The sequence below is a fragment of the Athene cunicularia genome (assembly GCF_003259725.1).
Source record: "Athene cunicularia isolate RWA chromosome 1 unlocalized genomic scaffold, athCun1 chr1_part2, whole genome shotgun sequence".
NCBI lineage: Eukaryota > Metazoa > Chordata > Aves > Strigiformes > Strigidae > Athene > Athene cunicularia.
The window spans coordinates 45,439,204-45,467,156 of NW_020799092.1; the positions used below are offsets into that span (position 1 = coordinate 45,439,204).

Here is a 27,953-nt window from a genome sequence, read left to right on the forward strand (position 1 = left end):
AAAGAAGCAAAAAATAAACATTCTGTGGCTAATATCTGGAATTTTTTTCCCCTGGAAAATGATGCATTTGTCATAGTGATAAAATTAAGCTTCCCAATGGACTTCAGATCAAACTAATTAAAACCCCTCATGGCTCCTATTTGCTGTGCCATCAATCAGAGCAACTGCTGCTCATGCATCTTCACCATCAGATGCTCAGACTTGTAAACTCTCTCACCTTGACAGGTGACATGGGTGCAGCGAGTCACAGGACTGGGCTGAGGCTGGCCAGCTGTGGGGTCTGTGTGGCAGCACTAGGCATTAGCATTTGCCTGACGGGGCCTGTCTCTGAGCAAGGACCTTTCCCAGCAGCTCACTGATCACTGCAGCTTCTCTTCTCCATGGCTGGTGGCAGCCATCTGAAGCAGTCAGGTGGCAAATCTGTCAGTCAGTTGTAGCTGACAGGGGAGGTCAGAGTGGAGAAGGGAAGTTGTAGCTCTGCACAGCCAGCATGAGACGGGCAGCCCATGCAGATGGGAACACTACCACCCTATGGGCCTTGAGTGCTGCAGCCAACTGGGATTCCAGAGCCAAACATGCCTTGATTGCAACCCAGATGGTTCCTGGATCACCAAGCTTTGTGTCTAACCGTGCCAATTCCCACTCCCCCGAAGCAGTGACTAGCTTCCCCTTCCTTCCATAACATAGATGTATAACCTATCTCTGCATGGACACGGGAAACCTGAACAGCAAGTGCAGCAGAGGAACAACAATAGCACAAGGTATCTAATACCTTTATGGCTGGTCCTGTTACAGGGCACAGATCCTTGCTATCTATTTCTCTACTTTTCCAAGCCACAGGAAAAAGTACAGGGTGCTTGGATAGATTTTGGTCCCCAAGCTCTGCTCTTCCATGTGACACAAAAGTAACACATTAAACCGCCTTTCATCTTTGTTTCAAGATCTAAGACAAAGACCAGCAGATTCTTTGTATGAGGGGTAAAAATCCACTTAGTAATGGGGAAAAAATCTCTTCTTCTTAGAGGCAAAGAGCACAGGCAGTGCTGGGATGCCACCTGACTCCCATCAAGACTTGTCAGAACCAAGGTGCTCTGTTCTCCTCCCTTCACTTACTGCTCAGTGTGATAAGAAGCTAAAGTAAAGCTGGGGCAACTCTACTATTCTTTCCAGGCTTGATCCACCACAAAAGAAAACCTGTAAGCAGTCAGGACTCAAATGTTTGTCATTTCACTACTGTAAATCAGAAAGAACACAAGAAAAGCTGGTCAGATCCGCAACAAATTACTCTACCCAGCTGCTTAGCAAAAGGAGCTGCCCTAGCATGCTCTGGCTGTTCTCAAATTCTTTTTCTCCTCCCCTCCCAGGTAAAACAGCAAAGCTGACAGGCTTATGTCAGGTCTATGTTTGATGGGGAGCAACCCACCATACAGCTGTTCTCCTTTCATGCACCAGAAGGGCATTACGGTGGCCAAGTCTAATACACTACATATTTCCATAAAAACCTGATGGAAGATCCTTAAGCCTAATGCATCCCCAGTGGATCAACTAAGAATTTGTGCATAAATTGGGCCCTTCTCAACTTACTCACCTGAATAACATTCCCAGTCATTAAAAGATTTAAGATACAATATGCTCAAATATATTGACAGGTACAACATAAAAACACCGAAAATTTGGTTTGCAAGGTGCCTAGAGCTTATCTAGTCCAATCTCCTGCTCAAAGCTGGGCTAACTTCTAAATTGAAACTTAGATCAGGTTGTTCTGGGCTTTCTTGGCTAGACTTTTGGAAATCTTCAAGGAAAGAGATTCCCCAGCCTCTCTGCAGAGCATGTCCCATGCTCATCCTCTTCCACTGTGGAAATTTTTTCCTTGCTCCATGAGAATTTCCCTTGCCGAAACTTGTGGCTGTTGCCCCTTGTCCCCTTACACCATTAGCTACATCAGGAAAATGCCAAAGACTCAGCAGACCTGTGCAAGTAGGGGAGAACTGAGTTCTGTTAGGAATTTGGCTGGTGCACAAATGACACTCTCCATTCATTGGCATCTTCAAAAGCCTCAACTCCCCATGGCCCGACTTTGTACATAATCTTCCAGAAGGCTTAGTATAGGGAATGCTGATTCAGAATAAGGGTGAACAACTTGCATGTAGGTACATAAACATGTAATTGTTTATCCCATCTTTCCCTGTGTCTTAAAAATAATTATTTTTCAAGGTTTTGACAAGCATAGTGTATTGATGTTCTATTTATACTGTAGATCATTTATTTTAAGAGGTTACAAGCACTCTGCATATAGAGTTGGAGAGGTAATTCTTTTGTAAAGAATTAAAAAGTACAATACTATTTATCTTTGGAAAACAAGTACTAAAATGTTCTTTAAAAGATATCTGCAACATCTCATTGAAATCAACACTTTAGCTACACAAGCAACAACAGATCTGAAATAAGGAGACGCTTTGCACTTGGTAGCCATGCAGTGCTCATGACAGCTTTGTGACCTCCTCAATGGAAGATTGGTTTTACTTTCATTAAATATATATATATTATATCCCCAGTAAAAACAACCCAAAAGACATCAAACACCAGAAAAAATACATTGAAATAACATTAAGGATCTAATATAAACCCACAAAAGCCAGGAAATTCAGAGATAAAGAAAGACTTTCAGACGAGGGAAAACTTTCCAATATATTAAACTGGAGCATAAATTCACTTCCTCTTCACATGTTTGCCATCAATTCATTCCAGACGCAGGGGGTAAGTTTCTCCCTGGGGTAACTCCTGTGTCTTCAGCAGTACTACACCAAGAACCAATTCGGCCCTACAGAACTATGTCTTAATACTTTCTCTATTTCTGATAATTACCAAAGATATTTGAATTTAAACAGCAACTTTCTCTCTTACAACTCATTTTCCCATCATTCAGAGACTGCTATAAAACTGAATTTGTAAGATTGCAATAGTTTCCATGATTACAGACTATGAAGTCAATCGTGAGGTTATGACTTCATTGACAGACCAACCAGAAGGAGAACCTCTGTGCGAAGGAGAAAATCCACACTCAAATACAAATATATCTGAGATTAGCAAAGACAACACTGCACCTCACTGGGTATGGACATTTCCATCTGCATAAATAATATTCTCTACTTTTCACTTGAGCCAAGTATGAAAATGCCCCTTAAAAATGCCTGTTTCATTCATAAGTCATTCATGGTGCTGATGTGCTGCCACCCCAAACTCAGCCTTGGTGCTAGTGCTATGTGGGCCAAGCTTGATGTCAGCAGCAGTTTAAATTGTATGCTGTAGGTCCAATTCCTTGCTGCACTCTTTGGAAGTGCAAAATCCAATGTACAGCTTAAGACAGGATATGAAGGAAATGAAGTGATTTTGAACTGCCTTCAAACTTCCCATGATTCTACCCTTGTCCTCAAGCTGACATGGCTTTTGGCTCTGGGGTCTGGCTATTCCCTCCCCAATAGAGCAAGATAACCATAATGAACTAATCCCCAGGTATCTGGCTGAGCAATAGGATCCAAAAAAAAGGAATGTGATGGGGAAAACTGGAAGAAGGGAAGACATGATGCAACCTCCTGAACTGACTTTCCACAGCTAACCCAGGTACATAAGACAACTACCCTGAGCCTTGAGATACAGAGCAGAACTGCTGTAAAAAAAGAGCTTTCCACATCAGTTTTGTTTCTGAAAGAGGAAAAATGACCTTTCCTTTCAATTTCTTAGACTGCAAGAGGCAGAGGGGCTATGACTGACCCCACAGAATCATGTAAAGAAAGAGACGGATAATTTAGGCACTCTCTCACTCTACACTGAAAACTCTTTCGTATCAGCGCATGGGACACAGCTGAGCTGACAGCTGGTGAGGTTAGATTCAACCCAAGAACCCAGGAGTGATAATTGCCCATTGCTCCAAGTCATACAGAGACTTGGACTCTATGTTTGTTCTTTTCAACTGTCTTCTACTCCTTGCTGTAAGACCTCAAAGGTTACCTGAAATTTCTCATATTTAGTCTTGGACAAGATTATTTATTTTATTGGATGGCTTCCAAATAAATCCAGCCAGATATTTTTTAATTAAATAAATGCCCTTTTCAATTTTTCAGCTGCCTTATCATGCTCTAATTACTCAAAATGAGAACTTTTTCAAAGCTTCTATCCATGACATTTATATAGCCCTGAATGAGGTGAGTGGGCAAGCTGAGTATTCAAATGTTGACATGAAGAAAACAAACAAACTGAGAATGGATGCAGCTATGGTTCACACCTGCCTCTATACTTGTGCAAAGTGTCTGGAATGCTCACACTGCTAAAGTGCAAAGGAAGGACAGAATCCCTCCCCTGGCTTTTAAGACCACTAAAAGCTTTTATGAAAAGTAACAGGTCAATAAAAAATGAGGAAGCTAAGTATATCAATGGGGTTCTGCCTCCCAGTTATTACACAAACAAGATTATGGCTTCTAGGGGTGTAAAGAAAGGTATACAGAGCTTTGCAATGTACAAAGCCTGCTCTGAGACATTATTTAATTAACTATCTGAAATTTTAATCATGCAACGCAAACCACAGTGATTCAGAATTATGCAAAAAGATCATGATGGCTCTAACTTCTCCCTTAAATAGTTTTCTTAGTGATTTGGAAGGATAGGATTAATAATTTATTTCTTGGAAACCAATGGCATCTGGTTTGCCTGCAAGCAAGCTCTTGATACCTACTTCCTGAAAGGAGCAATGAAAGAGATGAAGTAGCTCTGCTTGGAGCAAAATTATTAAGTATATAACTTTGAAACATTTTTGTGTGCATGTGTGAACTTCAACTATAACATAATTTCTCTTTGTTGCTCTCTCTGAAACAAAGAGAAATCCTGTGTAAAGGATATTGTCTTTCTCTAAAGAATGTTGATCTAGTTTAAACAAAAAGTATGATGCACAAAGCTTGTCATTGGAGATACACTACAAATTAAAGGGCAAATTCTTTCCCTTACTTACAATCATAATCACTGGCTTTTTGTTAGCATAACTAAGAAACGGTTTCCAATTTATGTATCACCATTTACAAGTATTCGGAGAGAAAATCCTAACTCCAACCGAGTCAGCTGGAGTCTTGTTACTGAATTGTCTTCAATGGAGCCAATACTTTACACAGACTTGCCATAAAAAGAATTTGTTTCAGTGAATACTTGGAATGTATGTACCCATGATCACAGCTGAGCATATCCTTAATGAAAGTTACACATGCAAAAGAAGCAATATCATTCAGGCATTTTCAAGACCATGTCTTTGTGTATCTTAGACAAATTTGCTGAAGTTTAAAGTGCAGAGGTGTCCATATTCCAGTTTTCAAATAGTCTACTGAAGTGATTAAACAAGAAAAAACATATACTTTTTAAAGCAATACTGTTTATATGGCAAACGTTGCTTTGTAATAAAAAAAGTATCAATAAAAATCTGCTGTCTGCAACTCTATACAGGTCTAGCCCACCTGTTATCATGCAGTGATTGCTCAGAACTTCTTGATGTAAATAATAAATTCACCATATTCACAGAGAGATTCAAATACTATTCTTGCTGTGATAGCCACTGTAAAGTTCTGTTCACTTGGTGCCTAACCTGAACATTGATACATCTTCCTCAAAGGACCTGAGCTTTGTGCAAACATGTCTATTTGCACAATTTATAGAGATTATAACCAACCATTACACACAGTTATACACCACACCAGTGGCAGATAGAGAAGGGCTGAAATCCAGACAACTGATTTCATTAGGAGTGCGGCCACTGACTTCAACAAGCATAAGATTTTATCACACATCTCTTAGATGCATATTCAGTCTACCACTATGTGTCACTGACCAACCATTTGTCCATCTACCTATCTCAATCAGACTTACATATAAAGCTTGATAAAACAATTGTCGCACGCTTGAATGTTCATCTCTGACTTGAATGGGAAGTCTGTGAAAGAAGCACCTTAAAAACTGCATACACCTCTGCCTCCTCCACATAGTTAATGAACGTTAATGAGTGCAAGAGTGCATGCCATGGCAGAGATAGTCTTGTCTCTAAATTTTTAATGCTGTGATCCAAGTAATGTATATACTTCATCAGTGTGTTGTGTGAGATTTTTTTCAAGACGCAGACAGACAGCTGTCTGTGGAAGGAGAGTCCCCAAGCAGATTTCTCAAGGCATTTAGCATCATTAACAGGAAACAATGCAGGAGGAGCGGCCAGAGCACGAATGGGTTCTGTGTGAATACTAAGGAAACCCGAAGAACATGTTAACACAATGCAAATTTGATAAGATCATAATACTGAATCTCACATATGTGTTAGTATTACATCTTGTAAAAGGCCCCAATTACTGTCTATTAGGATAACTGATAAAACAGTCAAAATGGATTAGGATAATGTATTGGGTAAAGTAATGATTTCTGCTGTATACAGGAACTACCAGTCTGACTGTTTTTTAAGATCCCAGCAGTTACTCTGAACAGACAAGATGTAAAAACCCTAAATCTTGACAATTCACTGATAATCTTAAAGGCTCCAACACAGAGACTGTCACTACTGGTAAATCACTTTTAATCAAAGCAAACCAACCTCTGCAGACCACACTCCATTCCCATCGACACTGATACAGATACACATTTAATACATTACTTCAAATGTAATTTATCAGTACTATTATTTAAAGCATCGTAAGCAGCACTGAAGTCTGACCCTGCAGTTCCACAGTTCCACAGTTCTCTGGATTTACAGGCTAGAATAAAACAAACTGAAAATAGCAAGGTTATTTTTAAATAAAACAAAAGAAACTTTTAAAATTTAAATGAAAAAGCAGAATAAAGACATACATTATTCATTACTAGCTTCCTAAAACTGCTATGGAAATAGCACACACAGAGATACATAACTGAACTGCAAAAAAACCCTCTGTAACTCTACAGTACTTGCAACAATAACAGGCAACACCATTTGAACTGGTAAGAGAAAAATTAAAATCACGTGCAAACAGATTACAGCAAGCTGTTGCCTGCAAAATTCTTGCAGCCATGCTACAAAACACACAAATGTCTTATGTGCATGGAGATTTCTCTAGAATGGGATTCAATCCATCTATTCTCCTCAACTGCCTATCTCTGTAAATTCCTCCGTTGCCTAGTATTTTCCTACTTAACCTTAAAGCCCTCTGCAGACTGAAGTTTAATTAGCTGAAAACACTCAAAATTGTTAGTCTAAGGTAGCAAGACTTACCTCCCAACTAACACTTCATTGCATTTCAAGTTTCAACCCAAAATCCAGATCCACCTTTTGGAGAAACCTTCAGAGCTACATTAAGGTCAGGGGGGCAGAGCACAGCTCCATTCATAGTGCTCACACCCAACCTGTACATTAGTGTCTCAGAGTGAGAGTGCTCACAGGCTGTCTGCCCATTCACAATGGGCATTTATGAACGTGTGATGAAGATTTAAACCCACACCTCCTATACAAGTGTCCTTATCACCAGCTCCTATACTTTTCTGGATGAGAAGCATTCTCTAGCCCTTCTCTTGAAGCTGAAATGCCACACAGAGAAAAGGCTCCAGAAGACAAGGAAGAAAAGGGTATCTTTTGAGGATCAGCTAAAGCCCATTCTCAAATTGAGAAAGATGTGGGGTTCCAGGCTATGTTCTCCGATATCTGCATTTTAGATCAGACAAAAAGCAGCTCTAGGGATGTCACCTCAGATGTTTAAATGAATGCCTAAAGCTCCAGGACAGGCTTCCTCTTGTTTTCTTCTTCTCCCACATAGCCCCACTATTTTTAAATGCATTGCTGAATAGCAGTCCTGGATCTAAAGAGTTGTCACCCAGACCATCTCATGGCACATCACTTCTCTTGTCACACAGGTTCAGCCCTGGCTGAGCAGTACCTAGGGTCTTTCAGTGCTTCAGTTAGGCTGCACATACTAAAGATGCACTTACAGTCCTCCTCCACAAAATGTCCATCCTTATGGCTAAGCAAACTGGTCCTGAGCAGCATGAGGGGAAGCACCACATTTCTGGTTCCCCATACATAGGGTGGAAGGGTAGACACGTTAATTCAGTGTAAACTCAGTGGATCACCTTGCAGAGAGCAAGGAGGTACATAAGCCCCATGAATGGATCCCTCTTTGCAGCCCTTCCAAGGCACCTATTTCACAGCACTGACTGTATAAAGACTAAGTAAGAATGGGTTTTGTCAGGTAGATTATAACATCTGTCCCCTTCCATGACTGGCTGCTAAAATCCTAGTGAAGCAGCATGTAGCTTGAGTGGAATAGATTTCCCACAGTTTGAGGCTACAAAAGGGATGGAACCCAGAGATACCTGTGTTCAGAAAGCAAACCCACCTTCTTTTCCTGTCTGTCAGCTCAGGGTGGCAAGCAGCTTCCCTTGTGCAGCAGAAAGATTTCCCTCCTAGAAAGAAATCACTACAACATCAAAACGACAGAGAAGCAGCCTCCCTGCTTTGCTGTATTGCAAAGAAGGAAATCATACCCCATGAATAGCCTCCAGTAACAGCTACGCTGGTAAGTATTTTATGTGCATTCAGAATCATTCTGAACAGGGAGTAACAAAAGATTGCAAACAAACAGTGACCTATGAGCATTATCAGCTTCAATACCATGATTACATGTTCCTCAACATACAGCTTTCTCATTCAGTCTGTCATCTTCCCAGGCCTTGGTGTTTCCCATTTCAGGATTCCCACAAAGACTGAAAATAACTGGATTCTCTCAGACCTGAAAAGATCTCTTCCTCCTTTGGCAGCAGGGTCACTAGTGCATCTTTAAACCACTAAACTGTGCATCTCAATCTGACTATTTAAATAGTACAGCCTGTGAAGACATAATTTTCAAATTTCAGGTTCTTGTCCCTCTATTTTTATTTTGTTTTTCATTTGCAGTGTGATGAATATCCCAGATAGGGATAGAAAAACAAATGCACTTGTAAATGCCATCATAAACTATGCTCCCTTTGTATTTTATGTTGGTGCCTAGCACAAAATAAATTCAAGACAGCAGAGCAAGAATGCATCATGCTAACTAGATCACATATAAAGTACATTACTGTTGATACAAAAAGGATATTTTTCCTGTCTTGGAGTTGTGTGCTACAGAATTAGAAGCCACGTCCTGGTGAGGATATTTTGCAGCTCTGAAAGAAGCCCACTTTCTTGTTGAAAATCTAGCCTCGTACCTAAAATGTAATTCTGAACTGCAATTTGAAGTGAGGCTTAGTCCCAAGATTAAGGAAGAGGAAATAACAATACTTGCACTTAAAGCATGAAATTACTTTCATTCAAACACCTGAAAGCACTCTCTAAATATTAATTATCACAATACTAGCCTACCCCCAACCCTTCCAGGAGTGGATCAACCCTGCATTCCTTCAGCATCCACATCGTCTGATTGGGTCTGTAATAAATGCAGAACGAAGCCAAAAGTATTATCCTCTAATTATTATTGTAACTCTTAATTGAGAAGAGTAAATTCACCCACACAGTGACTGATTTATAAAATGGCCCCTTCCTATCACTGGAAGAGAAAAAACGTGATAGTTTCTTGTACAGCTACTGCATTACTGAGGCTTGGAGTATTTAAAATTATTTAAAATTGCATTAAATAAGCTGCACAATTAATCAGAAATTATAAGAAAACCTAGAAGTCTTGACTCTGAATCTTCTGTCCTGAATCACACTTTAACACATGGCGTTTCCTTCCCTCTGCACCACTACCTTTCAAAAGGGCAGGGAATGGAAATACCATCTCTGGATGAGGTGGCCTGGAATGGTCCCGTCCTGCAACTATGGCTCTGATCCTGAAAAGCGACGTAACCACATTCAAAACATTCAAGGCACTAGGCACCTTGGTTTTGTGACTACGTTTGTCATTTACTGGATCACTATTGGACTTCTATATGTAATTAAGGCACAAAGATGGATAGAATACCATCAATATGCATCAAATACCTTTCAGGTCTGTATTTGGGTTTTGTTCAAAATCCTTCTGGCCCCAAATCTCTCCACTCTATCCTGTATGCAGAATCATAGAATCATTTAGGTTGGAAGAGCTTTAAGATCCAGTCCAACCATTAACCTAGCCCTGCCAAGTTCACCACTAAACCATGTCCCTAAGGGCCACATCTACGTGTCTTTCAAATACCTCCAGGGAGAATACATAGACCTTTTTAATATCTTAGTTCTACTACTTAGTCCACTGCCCACCAGCTAGACATACATTCGAAATATTGAAATACTGAGATCTGAGTTTACAGGAACAGGTAAAAACCATATACTGTTTTAAGAGACAGAATTGAAAAGCGCATTTCCCTTCCTCACCCAACCTGTTCGCAAGCGTGCTTTACTGGAGGAGGACGGCCTTGAGCTGAAGGCACAGGGCTGGCTGCCAGGAAATCCGAGTTCTATTCCTGGCTCTTCTACAGATTTCCTTGGGCAAGGCAATTAACCTCATGGAGTACATTTTCAATGGAGGTGAGGCCCAGCTTCTCTTTCTGCATTCATAACATTTACAACGGTGAAAAGAAATTGTAGGACCAAGAATGAGTGTCTGTACTTGATATGTTTTCTCTGTTAGGTAGTTGGTTGCACAATTGCTGATAAATGTGCTAGCAACAAAATCAAGAATTCAAACACTGCAGGTGTTTAAACGCCTCCCTGATGCTACCACAACCAGTCTTAGTGCTCAAATGTCCTTATATGTAAAATGGGCAAAGAGGCTTATAAAATCCAAAATACACAGCCATACGGAAAGCTAATTTTTCAAGTTCTTGAACACCCATTATCTGAGATCATAAAAAGGAAACATCTCAGGATTCATTTCAATCTAACTTTCACTACAGAAGCTGTATTTTAACTTTCTGCATTTTTTGCCTGTTAAATTTTCCTCTTTGGACCTCAAACACAAGAAAAGATTTTCCTTTAAGTATTCTGAAATGACAGCTGAAGTCAAAATATCTTTTAGCTAAACTGAGTACCTTTTAATATACCTTACCAGAAGTGGAAGTGAATTAGAGAATGGGGGAAATATTCTTTTGGTAATATAAATGTATTTTAGAAAAGAAATATCATGTCTGCATTTTCTGTTGTGGTCTGCAAGAAGACCTGCACTTCAAATACATGAAACATCTCATTTCAATTAAAAAACCATCTACTTATACCAACAAGGAACAGGACTCTTAGATTACAAGGGAGGACACTATTTGCTTAGACAAATTTCTAGAAAAATGAGGACACATACCTCTCTGTACACAGGTGAGACGGAACATATTTTTAGTGACTTTTTATGCATTTGGTATAAGTTCACAAGATGCTTTTTTCCCCTCCCAGAATATTGAATAGAAAGAACAGACAAAAATTGGCAAAAAAAGAGCATTAAATATCTGTTAGTCACAGGAGAAATGTTCAACAATCACAGCTTTTGTCAAAATTTTCAGATTTTGAGAGATGATTTCTTCTACAGATCATCTGAACTGGGAAGTAAATGTAGAAGTATAAAGCTTTTAAGGCTTTTAACTCAAGTCTTTCATCCACTTCTTAAGTTCAGGAATTTTGAAGGAAGGTCAATAGTCTGGTTTTCATAATTATAAAAGCCCCTTCAAGCTCTTTAGACAACTGAAACGATGACCCCCTCCCAGGTGACAGGCTTGCCCACACAGACATAAAACACACCTTCATGAAAGAAGGTATTTTATATTACCATGCTACAAAATAATATCTATGACCTTCACAAAGAACATAAGCTAGTTTGGAAGATTAAAGTAACAACAACATGTGCAAATTTTCATGATGTGCTTCACACAAAGCAGTAACACCACAGATATGGCAGTCAAAAGTTGGAAAGATGTGAAGTAACTGAAATGACATTATTCTTCCAAGTACGAGAAACTGAATTTTTGTAATTACGTAAATAGCAACTTCCTTTTTCGTTCATCATCCAATACATGTGATTTAAGTTTTACCTCAATCATAGTTTGCTCCAAATGGACCATGAAGTAATTCATTCAAACAAATACATGTTCTCATAACAATGGAATCTCTAGCCTGTCTTAGGGATGCACTGGTAAGCACTACGGCATCAAAGGGGGAGATCTCTCACACGTAGTTTTTTCTATCTAAAAGTCAGGTATGTGTCTTATTTTATCATCTAGTTTGTCTTTCCCAATGTCAAAAGACTGCTATCTCCAGATAAGAATTCACCATGCCTACAACAAAGCCTTTTTTAGGGCAGGATGGACCATGATCTCAGAACATCCTTCTCTCTCCACCACCTAGTGAAGAAGGCTGCATGACTTTAAGCACCTCCTAGACTATGACTTCATATGAGACAAAAAAGGCTGCGCTGAGTGAGAAATAAGCAAAACTAGTTAAACAGCGTCACATCAAAGAGCATGGCACTGCCAAACAGAAACTTCTACTTAGACAATGGTTTGTAAAGACTCATTATGGGCAAGAAATAGCCTCAAAACATTGATGGGTCTTCTGAGGCAACAGGTTTCTCTTGACATGTATTTCTTCAAAATACAAATCTCATTTTCAAAATCTTACAAATGAATGAGCAATAAAAATCCTTGCCCTGACACAGGCCTTCTGGAACTGCTGGCATAGAAATATCTTGCAGATTTCCATGTTTAAGGTTTGATATCTCAGCTGTGTGAAAACTGCGGTGGGAAATAAACTGAAGAAAACGTTATTAGAAAAAAGCATTTTTGTAATTATTTTTTTAAACATGGTTTGGCACCACTTAAAATGATTTTCCCTATAAAATGAAACTGCTCTCATTAAAAAGGGGAAAACCTGAGCTTCAAAAGTACTATAATGTCTAGCTAATTATGACTGGATCAGATAAAGCTTCTGCTTAAGGAAATTAAGTTCATTTCTGATTATCTTTTATCTTCTACCAACCTGAAATGTGCTATCTAGATTATCAAACAGAAAAAAAAAATCTGGAAAGAGAGAGTAGTTTTCTGAACAAGTCACAGTTGTTACTTGGGCATCAGTGACAAGATGTGCAAGCAGATGCTTCACATGCACCCTGCACTTGGAAAGTGACTGATTCTCTTCTGCTGTTAGAATCATGCAGCTTCCAGAACTGCATCTTTCCATCCTTTAAAACAGCTCCATGGCATGGTATCAACTATCTCTTCCACCAAAGTCCTGCTCAAAGCTGTAAAAAGCTGTGGATTGTTCTTTGTTTTTTTTAAGCAATTCTGCCATGCCATGCATGAATCTGTGGTTCAGGTTAAACAATGTGGAGGTGAAATCAGACAATGCCAAAAAATTCTATCTAAAGACGTAACAAAAACAACAGAAATAAAAAACAAATACCCTTTTAGGCATCAACTTCAGAACTGGGTTTCAGTTTTCTCCATTATACTGATGTCTGAGAGCACTAGAAGTCTATGAAACAAGTCTGTGGGACCAGATGGGTTACACGCAAGGATGCTGAGAGAGTTGGCAGATGTGCTTGTCAAGATGCTTTCCATGATTTACCTGAAGTCATGGCTAACTGGAGAGGTCCCACTGGACTGGAGGGTGGCAAATGTGACACCCATCTTCAAGAAAGGAAGAAAGGAAGATCCAGGAAACTACAGACCTGTCAGTCTGACCTTGGTGCCAGGGAAGGTCATGGAGCAGGTCATCTCGCATGTCATTAAAAGCCATATAATGGACAACCAGGGGATCAGGCCCAGTCAGCATGGGGTTATGAAAGGCCGGTCCTGCTTGACAAACCTGATCTCCTTCTATGACAAGATGACCTGACTATTGGATGAGGGAAAAGCTGTGGATATTGTCCACCTGGACTTTCAAAAAGCATTCAACACAGTTCCCCATAGAATTCTCATAGAAAAACTGTCTGCCCATGGCCTGGATGAGCGAACGGTCTGCTGGGTCAAGCACTGGCTGGCTGGATGGTCCCAGAGAGTGGTGGTCAAAGGAGCTAAATCCAGCTGGCAGCTGGTCACAAGCGGTGTTCCTCAGGGCTCGGTGTTGGGACCATTTCAACATCTTTACTGATGATCTTGATAAGGACATAGAGTGTATTATCAGTAAATTCACAGATGACACCAAGTTAAGCAGTAGTGTCGATCTGCATGAGGATAGGGAGGCTCTACAGAGAGACTTGAATAGATTGGATCGGTGGGCCAACGTCAATGGGATGAGCTTCAACAAGGCCAAGTGCCAGGTCCTGCACTTGGGCCACAACAACCTCATGCATCGCCACAGGCCTGGGGAGCTGTGGCTGGAGCTGTCTGGGAGAGAAGGATCTGGGGGTTCTAACTGACAAGCAGATGAACATGAGCCAGCAGTGTGCCCAGGTGGCCAAGAAAGCCAACGGCATCCTGGCTTGTATGAGAAATAGTGTGACCAGCAGAAGTAGGGAGGTGACAGTCCCCCTGTGCTCTGCACTAGTGAGGCCACACCTGGAGTATTGTGTCCAGTTTGGGCACCTCAGTATGAGAGAGATATCAAGGTGCTGGAGCGAGTGCAGAGGAGGGCAACAAAGCTGGTGAAGGGCCTGGAGAACAGATCCTCTAAGGAGCAAATGAAGGAGCTGGGACTGTTTAGTTTGAGGAAGAGAAGGCTGAGGGGAGACCTCATCACTCTCTACAGCTACCTGAAAGGGCACTGTAGGGAGGTTGGTGCTGATCTCTTCTCACAGGTAGTTAGCGATAGAACAAGAGGAAATGGCTTTAAACTCCAACAGGGGAGGTTCAGACTCGACATTAGGAAAAAAAATTTCACAGAAAGAGTGGTCAGACAGTGGAACAGGCTGCCCAGGGAGGTGCTGGAGTCACCATCCCTGGATGTATTTAAGGGTCATTTGGATGAGATGTTGGGGGATATGGTGTAGGGGAGAACTTTGTAGAGTAGGGCTGATGGTTGGACTCGATAATTCCAAGGGTCTTTTCCAACCTGAATGATTCTGTGATTCTATGGAATTTCCTGGGGTTTTCAATGCAGTTCTTTGGAACAAACAGCAGAATAACTGATTATTCGGTTTCCTGCTCTACTCATAACCTTTCAAGTACTCTCCCTTTAGTCAACTTCTAGACATGCACAAATTAAAAAACTTTTGACTGTGAGCTCTTCACAAAGGGTTATGTGAAGCCATCAGCAAAACTGTTGCTGACCCCATGAGCAGCAGCATCAGATCTCAGTGGCAAGAACTGATGAAGCCAATGACAAACCCTGCACTGAATTCTGGGAATGTGAATCTCCACGGCTATGAATTTGACTTTATGCCTATGCTACACAAAATAATCCTGCTAATAAATCCCAGGGTGCTTCATTTGCCTTTTTTTAAGAATCAAAGGCTACGCCTACAATACATAGACAATTTGGACCAGCTGGAGAAAAAAGGCTGGTTCTGAGAATCTAAGGTCCACACCATGCACCTTTTAAGAGGTTTTCACTCCAGACTAGTCCCATGGCTTGAATGCCTACCAGACTGCGCTTCTTTAGCACATCTTCAAATTTTGTTTCATTTGAAAGGAATCCAGCCCAGGAGCTCTCAACCTGCTTGGGGACAATGAGGAGATGTATTTCCAAAGCACACTTCTCATTTGACCTGACACACTAATGTAGATGCATCCAAAGAGCTTAGAACATGTTCCTCCATTAAAATGTCTAAAATTAAGGAGTTCCAAGGTCATTAATTACTTCTCTCTTAGTTAAGAGGACACACAGCCTTCAATGCACTTCACACACGTGCAGCAACCTACAGAGGAGATGAGTTTTACAGCAGCAGGCACTGTGTTTCTGATTCCAAATATGTTCATTTCCCACTTTCTTGACCTTGTTATCTTTAGGATTTTTATTCAATTAGCTCTCCACATTAAGAAAACTTCTTTATGCAGCTGAATATTTTATTTTCAGAAGAGTTTGTCAATCTTTATTGTCTGTTCTACTGACAAGGGTCTTCTCTTCCTTGACAGCTCTGCAAAGTACACATTATTGCATTAAAAAGATCACTGGATGTCTCATATGCTTCTGATAAACCGGGCTCCCTGCCCTCTTCACTTGGGCTCTCCCTCCCCCTTCCCAGTTTTATACTAGTCAAAAAGATTTACTTCTCTTCTAAAAAATAATATATAAATAAATACATTGTGAGTCACAAACATTAAATACTTAATTTGAACCGGCAGAAAGACCAGCTACCGGAATTCTACAGTGGTCTGTTAGCTCGTATGTCTCTGCATGTGCATATTGAAGGAAACAGCAGAAATAATACTTTACAGTTTGATGAACAACATATGACACAGAACCTCTAGACTCACAAAAAAGGGTTACCAACTTAGGAAAATACCTGCTATATAGAATACTGCCCTCTCCAAGAAAAAAAGCCCTACACACTCCTTAATTTCACTGATACAGAACCATCATCATTAAGGCTTGATACATAAATAAGGACATAATTAAAATCTGAGTGATAAAAAGGGACATTTTCTGAGGATGTTGGATGTCAAAGCAGAAAGGATGATACTGTGCCATCTCCTTTTAGGCAGAATCCTTCCTTAATTTCAAATACAAGCTTTGCTTATAGTTGGCACCATATTGGCTTATAATAATTTAACCACATCTCTTTCTGGAGCAAAATATAACATCACTCTCCACTTCATCATGAACAGAGGAAGAACCCATGAACCTAATATAAACTGAAAAGAGAGAAGAAAGAGAGGGAAAAAAAGTCATATTTGATTCGCACAGTCTACAGAATTATCTTAATGCAAGCTGCAGATAGAAGCGTTATCTCTGAAAATCACAAGAAGCAATCACATCGTTGGAATAAGCAAATAAAAAGAACATGCTTTCAATAGGCACAACAGCATAAGTGATACTGAGTTTGAAAATATGCCTTCTTTTCAAGAAAATGAATTAAAGTGTTGTATCAATCTCACAATAAAGTAATGTATAGGCCCACTAGATAACCAGTAATTCCCATTTCTGAAAATCATATTCTTTACTTGACAAAGAGCCCATACTAACTTAATGCTCCACCAACACTGCCTATTGTTTCTTTCCTATAAAGATAAAAAAATAAAGGGAAACATTCTAGCCTGAAAGATGACACATGCCTTATATTTAGCCCTTTTCACTGAAAGCTTACCTTAGTTTCTGACTGTGAGTGCTGGGGAGAGAAAAATAATATTTCAGACTGCTGCATCTTCCCTTTTCACCAAGCTCTTCAACCATCCCTATTCAGCAATCACACATTCCTAATTCAGTGGGGATGGCCTGCCTGTTATAAACTACTCTCAGAAACCAGCTATTTCTGCTGCTTCCCCTGGGATTGCACCCAAGGTGAGGATCAAGCAAGTAACACTGGGCATCCACATGCACAAGGTCTGAGCCAGATGTGAGGAAGCAGAGTAACCAATCCATGTTTTATCGCACTTGGCATTTGCCTTCTGCAAGCTGCCTTTGAGAAGATCACCAGCACAGGTATGTTTGAATACGCCACCCTCTTCCTAATACCAATGAGCCTCTTCACGGACCCAAAATCTGCCTGACACAAAAACTACAGGCATAAACAATACATCTATTGTGTAATAGTCTGTTTTCTCCGAAGAAATATCTTGGGGTACTTTATCACTGGACAATGCTACAGAACTAGTTCTTAAAGTGACCGTTAAAGCCATCTCTCCTATGTTTAGCTGCTGACACTCTGGAGAACTTCAGCTGTAGTTTTAAGTATCTTTTGGTATCGTTTGAACTTTTGCAAGCATATACTTTTACAGCTCTGTTAACATCTATGCAAAAGAACTGAACAAAATGATGGAATAAATTATGGGATTGCACAGAAGAAAGAGAAAGCAAAGTAAAATACTGGAGCAAAACTGAGATGGGGAGGGATGAATTTGAAGAAGTTTAAAGAAAAATGTTGACCAGATAAAGGGAAAGGAACTGGAAAAGGTAAATCATAAATGTTAACTTGTGGTGCAGTACATGGCCACACTTTTGTATCTTCTAATATTCATCTTTTCCAAGCGACATTCCCATCACTTATCTTTTGAAAGCCAGTGCATAAATGAAAGACCTGCAGTGGAGAGGTGCACAAGGCAGACTCTCAATAGCAGTAAACACCAGCAAGAAAAAAGTTTCAAGTATCTGACACTGAAATCTTTCCATGGCCCAAGAATCAAAACACATGTGTCTGATAGCCATGTATCAGACTAAACAGCCAGGGAAGAGGAAACTTTTAATGAAACATACTACCAGTCACTACAATTATATGAGGCATAAGATGGCCCAGAATGGAAAAACTACATTCTAAGTGGAAGTATCCTGCTGTCATTTTTGCTCTTTCTCACTGAATTTAATAAAAATATGCTGTGTTTCCAGGCAATGTAGGACAAAGACATTTTGGTTTTGAACCTGTATCTTGTGAACACTACACCTGAATGTTATCACCTCTCTTAATCACCTTCTTATGTCTGATAGTGCCCCTTTAACCTTTGTCACTCAATTATTGAACAAGTTATCTCATTGTTACTCTCTTTTGAAGGAAGAGTTGTGCCGCTTTTCATGCTGATAAGAGACACATTAATATTCACTCCCAGCAAACATTTAATAGTAAAGTGTCTTGAGCAAACTACCAGAGTCTAAAGGTAGGAACCTGTGGTTAATTTCCCTGCTATCTTAACCCTTTAGTCAATCCACCAGAACAGACACAGAAGATGGATGCTCTTTTTTACAAATGAAGCAAAAATAACTGTTCACTGAAAGAATGGACTTTATAACATGTTTTATAACACAGCAAATAAATCAAATGATTCAAAGTAAAATACCTACCCATTTTCTGGGCCGGCCTCTGGGTCGCTTTTCACCAGTGGCTTCTGCTTTCTGTAAAGGGAAAAGAAACACAACATATTTTATACCTCAGCATTATTTAACAGCCTCATTAACTAGGAACTATTTTCCTGTAACATTATCCATAATTATATCTCTTGGGTGGCACAAAGCCCCACTCCTGCTCTATGGGTTTTCTGGTAGAAAGTGTGTATGTTGGTTTTTCTGACATTTCCTAGCCAGTGTGGCCAGGGGATGCTTCACCTGCACCCAAGGGTGCCCCCAGTCCTGATCCACAATGTGTCCAGGAGCACAGAGGAGCGTGCGCACACACTCCCCGCAGTATAGCCTGCGGTGCCTCGACCCCAAGCAGCCATGGGGCATGCAGGCTGCAGATGGGGGCACAGGGCAGTTTGGGAACCCAAGAACCCCCAATAACATCAAACCTAGTCTTTCACAGGCTGTCAGAATTACCTGAAGATAATAAATTTAAAACACAGCCTGCTCCAAGTCTGAAGAAAGCAGTTTCTAGCAATCACAATTCCTTCTTTTAGTTTCATGATGTTCACACATGAAATGGATTTGGACAGACTATCACCAAGAACATGTGTGTGTTCATACTGGGAAATAACTTTTCTACTTCACATGAAGTTTTCCAGGTAAAAATGCATCCTTAAGCTGTACGTAAACCTTTCACTGGTCCAAAACACACCTTCCCTTTTTAGGTTTAAAGAAACAGCATGGAAGGTACCCTAGAAATGACAGCTTCATTTATGAATGACCAGCAGTTGGTCCTGGAGCTCAATGTAAAGGAAATATGCGTTCTCTTACAAGACTCTTCCATTAATTCACTGTGTGACACTGTGAATACTACTACTTATGCACGACCCTAAAATACTTACAGGTTTTAAAATGAAAATTGCAGGTTATTTTCTCTAGGTAGGCTCTGCCTATCCATACACCTCATCCGGAAAATAACCCTGTGCCACTTAGGATGATGAGGATTTTGCCATCAGTTTCAGTGAGGACAGGACTTGCCACATACGAAGTCCCTGAGAATGAAGACTTTTAGTACACATTCTGTAAATGTGTTTCCACATTTCCATGAATTGCTTTTTTCCAGTTAACTGTAAGTGTATTTGATTTGCCCTCAGAAATCAACTATGTCCTTAAATAAATCACTTGCTGGTCAATCTCTGTAACATATCCTGTAACCCAATGCTGTGTAAATCGGATCCCTCTTAAGAGAACTTGAGCCAAGGAAGTAGTGGAGGAATCTCTACAAAAAAACTGCCCTACAAGTTAAATGCAATTATTTTGAAATAAGTATCTCAACAAGAGGAAAGCTGTGAAAAATAAAATTCACACTCCTAAATGGCAAAATTATCACTCAGACTTGTTAAGAGAGTAAACTTGCTTTTTAATCATTTATACCAGTGTTACATGTAAGGTGAAACCCTCTTGTGAGAACACTTGTTTAAGTGCATTTACTATATACTATAGCTGTCTTATTTCAGAGTTTTGCTTCCTTTTAAAGTGTTCATTTCTTTATACCTTATAAGCCAAAGGATGCAAAAAAAAGAGATGTGGTTTAGATTTGACAAGCTGTAGCCCCCTGCATTTATGTTTATTTCATGAAACACTGGGCATAAATCTTAAAGGAAAATATTGGGTTAAAATTGTTCTTAACAAATCAACACCTAACATGCTATCAAAGCACAACTGTCATTTATTCTTCTGTGTTTTACCGCATCTGAAGGAAAGACCCTTTTCCAAAACTCTATGAAAAAAAAATTAACTTTTTGGAAACAAAAACTACTTTGGTCTCACAATTAAAGTTCCTACAAACCTGACACAAATTATAAGTTTAACTACAGCGTATAATCTAGTTTGATAGGAAAGAGAACATGAGAGATTTCTTTGAGTAACTAATCTTCACTTCCTGCCATAAACTGTCACGCAGCATGGCCGCTTGCCACGAACAGTGCTGCGCTTTATCCCTGAGGAAGGTCCATGTCAGAAGTGGCTAGTGTTCCTGCTGGCTAGTTTGGATATCAGTTTGTCAAGTGCTTGGGGACCTTTCATATTGAAAGGCACTATATTCCTGCTGTATATGATTTCCACCTCATGTTAGAAGAAAAACATTTCCACAGTTCTTATCAAAACCAAATCTTTCCCAGAGGTGAGCTGAGCAAACAGCAGGGCATGCCAGAGACAATGTTTTGGTACAGAGCAATTCTGTAAGTAAATAGGAAGGTTTCCACAGACTAAACTGCAGAAAATGAATGACAAGAACATTCAAAGTGGATGTTTTTATCTCCGTTCCAAGTGAAGAGGAAGACAAAACACTTTTGGAACGACCAAAAGGAGTGGTGGCAGTCCAGTGGTGATGACAAAGGCACGAAGTTTACGGAAATATTCCACCTCTTTCGCTCTGGATTTTTTTTAGTTTGCATTTTGCAAACACATCCTGTATTTTCTCCAACAGCACAAGACTGTCTTTTAATTTAAGCACTTGAGGAAAGGTTTTATTGCGTATCGGTCAAATAACTCAATGTTTCTCCATATAATTTTCAAGTAATTAGTAAGAAAAGGAACACATAAGTGCCAAAACATTGCCTTTCCTCTGAAACAGGTATTTGCATAATCACAAACATGCCAGCATGTTGACTCTGCTTTAATTGAAGTGTTGTCTCCGAAGCTAGGAAGAAACCTAGAGAGAGCCCCAAACCACCCAGAGGATTCTCAGCTGGGCAGCAAGATGCATATGCTCCCAGCCACCCCACATGCAGCAGCAGTGGGCACCTGCTTAGTCAGGAAGGAAGCTGCTGCTGCCTTCATACTCTAAAGCACCTCTTGAAACTCAGATGTGTTTGGTCAGGGTTTTCTTAACATTTGGTGCTACACTATGAGGCATGATCTTGCTCTATACAGCTAAGACACGAAATCACCAAGCTTAAAGGATGGTCGGTGTTATAATGTTTCATGAAAAATTATGAAATTTCTTGTAACCATAATATGAATAAATCATTTTTGCTATGTCTCATTTTAGGAACAGAACTAGATTTACTCCCTTTTAAGTGCATGATCTATACGGGAAATGTTTGGGGGGCTTCTTTGTCCCAGGTGAGAAAGATGGCCATTCCAGTCATTGCCATCTGGAAGTCAGTTAACAGTCCCCAGGCAGACTGGCAATTCAGCTAAACCCTGTACCACAGGGCCATCAAACCTGCTTCCAATGACTTGCTGTCAGCAACTGTAGGATTTGACTGCCCATCATCTCTGCCTCCTTGTTGCACAAATATGCCATGCCCAGACAGAAACTGAGGCTGTACTACTGAAAGCAATTAACAAGACAAGTATAAATAATTGAATGGCTATAAAGTGCTCTTTGAGCATCTATCTATTGTCAAGGAAGATCTCAAATGGAACAGAATCTAAATTTGGAGAACTCTATCCACTTTGCAAAATGATCTGCTGGAGACCTCAGGTAAAATGTGTCAGAGCTGTAAGTCAGATGAAATAACCAGGAGTTCTCAGAAGATCACAGCTGTCAAACCATGACAAAAGACCTTGCCCACAAATGTGTCCCTCTCCTAAAAAAAAAAAAAAGTGATTTTGTCATTAAGAAAAAACTTTTAAAAGAAATTCAGGCATTGGCTAGCTACAAAAATATCACACTTCCCATGTCCTGTTTTACCCAATTCTAAACGGGAATCAGTCTTGTGCTTCTCCCATCTTGCTTAAAATGCCTGATTTTGAGGTCTCTCTCTCTTTTGGTGTTTGGGGTTTTTTTGTTGTGGGTTGTTTGTTTTTTTTTTACTTTAACCATGCTATGATCACTTGATAAATCTGATCTTGTTTTCCTTTTAAGGCAGTAATGACTAGTGTTGGTGAGAATGAATCAAGCATGGAGAAGAAAAATAGATCTTCATGAACCAATTTAGGGCAGAGTCCTGGTCACGTGCGCTTTTTTTTTTTTTTTTTTTACCTTTGGACTGCTTAACTAGAGGACATGCTTTTCTACATACCAAACTCTGGCCATGTAACGTCAAGACAGTAGTAAGTGTAGTCATACACAGTACTACAAGTTCCAGTTTTCAGAGGTTGATATTTCAAGATCTGGAGGTATTTTCAGTGAATTTCACTACCTCAACAACTACAACAAAACTCAAAATACTTTAACCGAGGGTGAATTTTAATAAAGAGTGTTTACTTTTGGATCTTCCTGGGATATCCCTTAACATTTTCCTTTGAGACAAATATATAATAGCTACTACTCCTTTTTGTAACCTCACAACTGTGTTTCCTCCTACCAAACAGGCGAGTATTTATGCCTATACAGTATTTTTGTCAAGCCCAACTACAGGAGCTAAACAAAGAAAAGCCCCTAAATGCTTCAGGGAAATGTGATGGGCTGGGAACACTGTTCAGTCTAACAAATAAAACTCAACCACAGAACACCCAGGAAACAAAAAAGGAACATCCCTACCCAGATCTTCCCGCAAAACTAATTGTTCTTTAGGAAAAAAAAAGAAAACCTTCACTTTTTTGCTTTTTTTTTTTTTACAAATATTTAAAATGAATAACAGAATGACTTGTTTAAAGACGCAGGCTTTAATAACAGCCTAATTGTGGGGATTCAAGTACAAAGTGATTAAGAGTCTTTTTGTGTCTATCTCTTCTCATCTGCTAGCATCTTGTGTTCCTTCTGCTTGTGAAAATTAAACTGAGAAATGGTTTGGTTTTCTACAAAATGCAGTTTACCTTTTGTGTCCAGTTTATAACAAGTTAGGCATGTGTGATAGGCAAGGCTTTTTTAAAAAAAAAAGCATATTACCTAAAATTAGATTAATTGTCACATTATTAGCTGTCCAATTGGTCTTGCAACATTCTGTATGCATTGTCAAGTTTCACATTGCTAATTTCCTAACAAGCAGAGTTTGTTTTCAGATGCCCCAAGGCCAGTTTACTAAGACCAAACACAAGCTCTGAAAGTTTAAAAAAAAAAAAAATCCCATGAATCAAGAAATTTTAAAAACACAACCACGATTCCAGGGTAAATTGTCCCAACTGATTTAAGGGTATTTCCTTTCTGAAGTATAGCAAAGCAAAGTCCCAGTTCTGGAGTATTTTTAACTCGCTGCCAGTTCGTGCAATACATTTTTAATTGTGATGTGTAATGGTTTGCAAGAGAACACCCAATCAATTAATCATGAGTGCCTTCTCATGGCTGCTCGGTGGGTTCTCCTGGCCGACGTTTCTCTTGCATGTTGTGAACACTCTAATACATTTCAATGAGCTCCCTTTGAAACACACAGGCCACACACTATTCTTTAGAAATTCCAGCAATTTCCAGTTGCGTGTATAGTACACAGGTTCACATGTAGAGCGGCTTAAGCTAAGTTAGCCAGCTCCCTTTCTGAGAGTTGAGACAGGCTGTAGCAAGTCTTAAATAAATATATGTATGCATTATGTATGTGTAAATATGTTTACCACAAAATCACACATAAAGCTCACTCTTTTAGGAGATGACACCCTCACCACCAAATGAAGCTTTTTTACAGTGCCAAAATCTCTCCATTCATATTAGTGTTAGAAAAACTATCAGAATTAATATTACATAAAAAAGATACTTTGAGATGCCTGGTGAGATGCTGAACCATTTTAGAGAGGGTTAATTATCAATTTGGAAAAACATCTAAAATATTTATTTGAAATGTGATCTCAGTGACTTTCTTCTAGGAAGGCTTTATAAGTGTTTTATGTTTTGGAGGATTTATCAAACATTTATATACTTTATCTATAAACCCAAAAAACAATAAGACCTGTATTTACACACCCCTCAAAGGGGGGGTTTTATGATAAAAAAGACGTGTGCTCTTGGGTCAGTTTTTTACATTATCAACACCCAAAAGGGTTTGCTTTAATTAGAGCAGTAACTTGATGCATTTTGAAAATCAAAACGTTACAACTGAATTGCTCAGTTCGTAAATTAGATTAAAAAAACCCAACTAGATGTATCCAAAATAATCTGGAAAGCTCTTGATTTGATATACCTGCATATATAGGAATGTTTTTAAGTTATTTTCCATTTATACTGATTTCCAAATCACTCATATAAGTGAAATTATGTTAATATTTCTTTTAGAAATATCCTTTTAAAACACATTTCTACGAATTACTTAAAATTTAATCTTATTACAAATATTTCTCCTAGAAAAGCCAACACTCCTAAGAGTAATATTTAAAATACTAAAGCTCACATTTGGATTCGCTAGACTAATAAAACACTGCTCTCTCTTTTGAAGAGTGAAATTTAAACTATTTTAAAGTGAATCTGAGGAACATTTTTACTATATAAAGAAAAAAATCAACATTTTAAGCTCACCAGGTTGCAGAGTGGCTTTGATATATTTTAAATACTTAACCTGTAGTGCATTTTTTACTAATTCATTAACTTCTTGACAGAATATACTGCTTTTTTTCCAGCTCAGAAGGTAAAAAAGTATTTTAAATTTAAAGAGTTGGAAAACGTCCCTCAAACAAATGTTGAAAACACAACAAAACAGACATGAAACCATAGTCACCCTCTAATAATTTAGTATTTATCAGTAGTTGCATAACACTGAAAACTATCAAACTCAGCATGGTCAGTACCATAGGCATATTGAAAAGTAAATTATAATTAGATGAGGCCACAAATATCTTCCACACACATTTTGTAACAGATCTACTTAAAAGATACTGATACACTACAATTCACTACCAGATTTTGTAAGATTTTGTTTCCAATTTAGTACCTGTAAATTAGTGCTAACTGCTGTGCAACCATCAACATAAACAAAACTCTCCTGTTTGTTTTCAAGTCTATACACAACTATTTGCCTTCACTAAAGTAATTCCTACAGAAAGGTAATATTTGCCTTCTAAGTACAGTTTTCTATCGCTGAGCTTTCCCCAATTCAAATAAAATTAAGTCATATTTTCATGTTGTATTTGTGATGTAAAGTCCATGCACTAAATGCAGTGACTTCAGAAAATTTCTCCTATAGCTGAATTCATTCAGAACCAGAATAAAAGTTTGCTCCCATCACCAAGCAATAGTGGTTCAGAAGACTAATAGCACTTCAAGTAAAAGTCTCTTTGAAACTGATTACTAAACAAGGTAATAGTAGGATTTTACTGTAACTCACAGTTTACTATACCATCACATTTTAAAGCTGTAAATTTCAATATATGCACTTATTTCCATCAACACATAACTGGATTTACTTCTAATTAACCTATGTTTGACAAAACACTTAGCTTTAATATACAGATTTGGTCTGTAGTATTAATAACTTTAAGTGCACAAGAAATTAATCTTCCTCTTCCAAAAATCTTAATTGAGAAAATAATATCCTTAATATTGATTTCCTTACTAGATACAAGAGATTTCAGTAAACACATCAAATACACTATTTTATTTAACTAATCTGTACACTATTTAAAAAGCAAGCTGTCCTCACAGGTTTTGTACCTAGGGTCTTCATGCAGCATGCTAATTCCAATCTTAAAAATGCAAAATACAGTCTTTACGTAGCTTCCATTATTAAAAGGGTTCCAACCACACAGTTCACAGCCTAAATGACCGGATTTTTTGCTACCAGTCGATGAAAAAACAGCATTAGGAACTCTCCCTCTTTAATAATCTCACCTTCTGAGCTGCTTTAGAGGGACTCTTGTTTTTGCTTCCTTTGGGTCTTCCTCTTGGTCTTTTAGGAGAAGGTTCACCAGTTGGTTCCTAAATACAGGAAAACATGCAATTGTGGCAAGAGGCTACAACTAACCCAGAAGGTCTGAAGGATAGATAAACTATAACTGAGAAGTTACTTAAAACATATATACATTAATAGTATAGATAACACAATGTTTAAAATGCAACATGAAAAATCTGAGGTAAAGAAAAAGTCTATTTTTGCACAATAAGAGCTTAACTTCCCTTGTAATTACATGAAAAACTTAGAAAAGTTTGCATATTCAAACATGTGATAGCAGAAAATACATTTTTAAAAGAAGATGGCTATGATTCCCCTCATGTAAGAATGACCATTCAAAAAATAATAGTTACCCAGTTAATTTCAATTGCATTTCATTATAGGAAGATACAATTATCATATGCAGTTTCTAGCACAAACTTTTTTGGGAAAAAAAAAATAAGTTAACTACTGGAAAACTGTAAAGTAAGCTTACTAGTTTCTCAAGGGCACAAATATTTCGGGATTATTTTTTGTGTTGTTCTGTAGTTGGAACTATACTCACACCTATTCTAAGCATAATTAATATGTATTAAAGTGCAAATGTAAAAGTTGCTTCAAATAGAGTACTCTCAAGCCAAAACTCGACAAAAGAAAATATCCGAAACAGAAACGCAACTCTAAAATGACTCGACAGGAATACTTAATATTTTAGCTATTTTCTTAACTAGCTCTTCTGCCTGACAGTAAATAATCAGTCCTTAATGGAATGAATTACTAAGAGTTTGGATTCCAAATATTTATTCACTGAATCAGAAATACTATAAAACTTTTCTAATTTTAAATATTATACATTTCATTCAGATTACAGGATGTGGTAAAACTAATTAAATGCAGTTTATTAACTTAAACCAGTTTAAAACTCTTCAGCTTTTTAATTCCCGGGTAGGTTAAGGGGAGGCTGGCGAGGGGACTCCCTAACTGCTCCAGCTCTCAGTGGCGAGCCTCGCAGGCACCGCACATCTGGGCTGAACACGTTTACGGAGACGCACTTTCCTTTCTCTTCCATACACTCAAACGCTATGGCGGAGGGGGGGGTGTGGGGGGTGGAAGGAGGTGGAAGGAAGCCCCGGCGCAAGCTCGCAGGGCTGATGCTGGGGCTGGGCGAGGGCAGCCCGGAGGGTGAAACGGGACGGGGGGCAGAGCCCGGAGCCGCGCCGGTGAAATAAAGTGTCACTGGGGGCAGAGCGGGAAAACCAGGGGCTCCGCTTTTATGGCTTTCCGAAAGGACCTTCCGCGCAATCTGCAGGAGCACATCGGTGGGAGAGGGGGCGAGCAAAGCAGCCGGGCTTCCCCCGGCCCGGGGC

General features: G+C 39.1%; 1 long non-coding RNA gene across 1 annotated transcript in view; it reads right to left on the reverse strand.

The window, feature by feature from the left end:
- The window catches only part of LOC113491132, a 123,687-nt gene extending 97,054 nt beyond the window's left edge, over positions 1-26,633 (reverse strand). Inside the window, exons 1-2 of the long non-coding RNA XR_003400356.1 lie at positions 26,547-26,633; positions 18,851-18,901 (exon numbers count right to left, since the gene is read on the reverse strand). This is a non-coding gene — a long non-coding RNA (uncharacterized LOC113491132). The remainder of the gene's footprint in view (positions 1-18,850; positions 18,902-26,546) is intronic.
- Between the last annotated feature and the right edge of the window lie 1,320 nt (positions 26,634-27,953).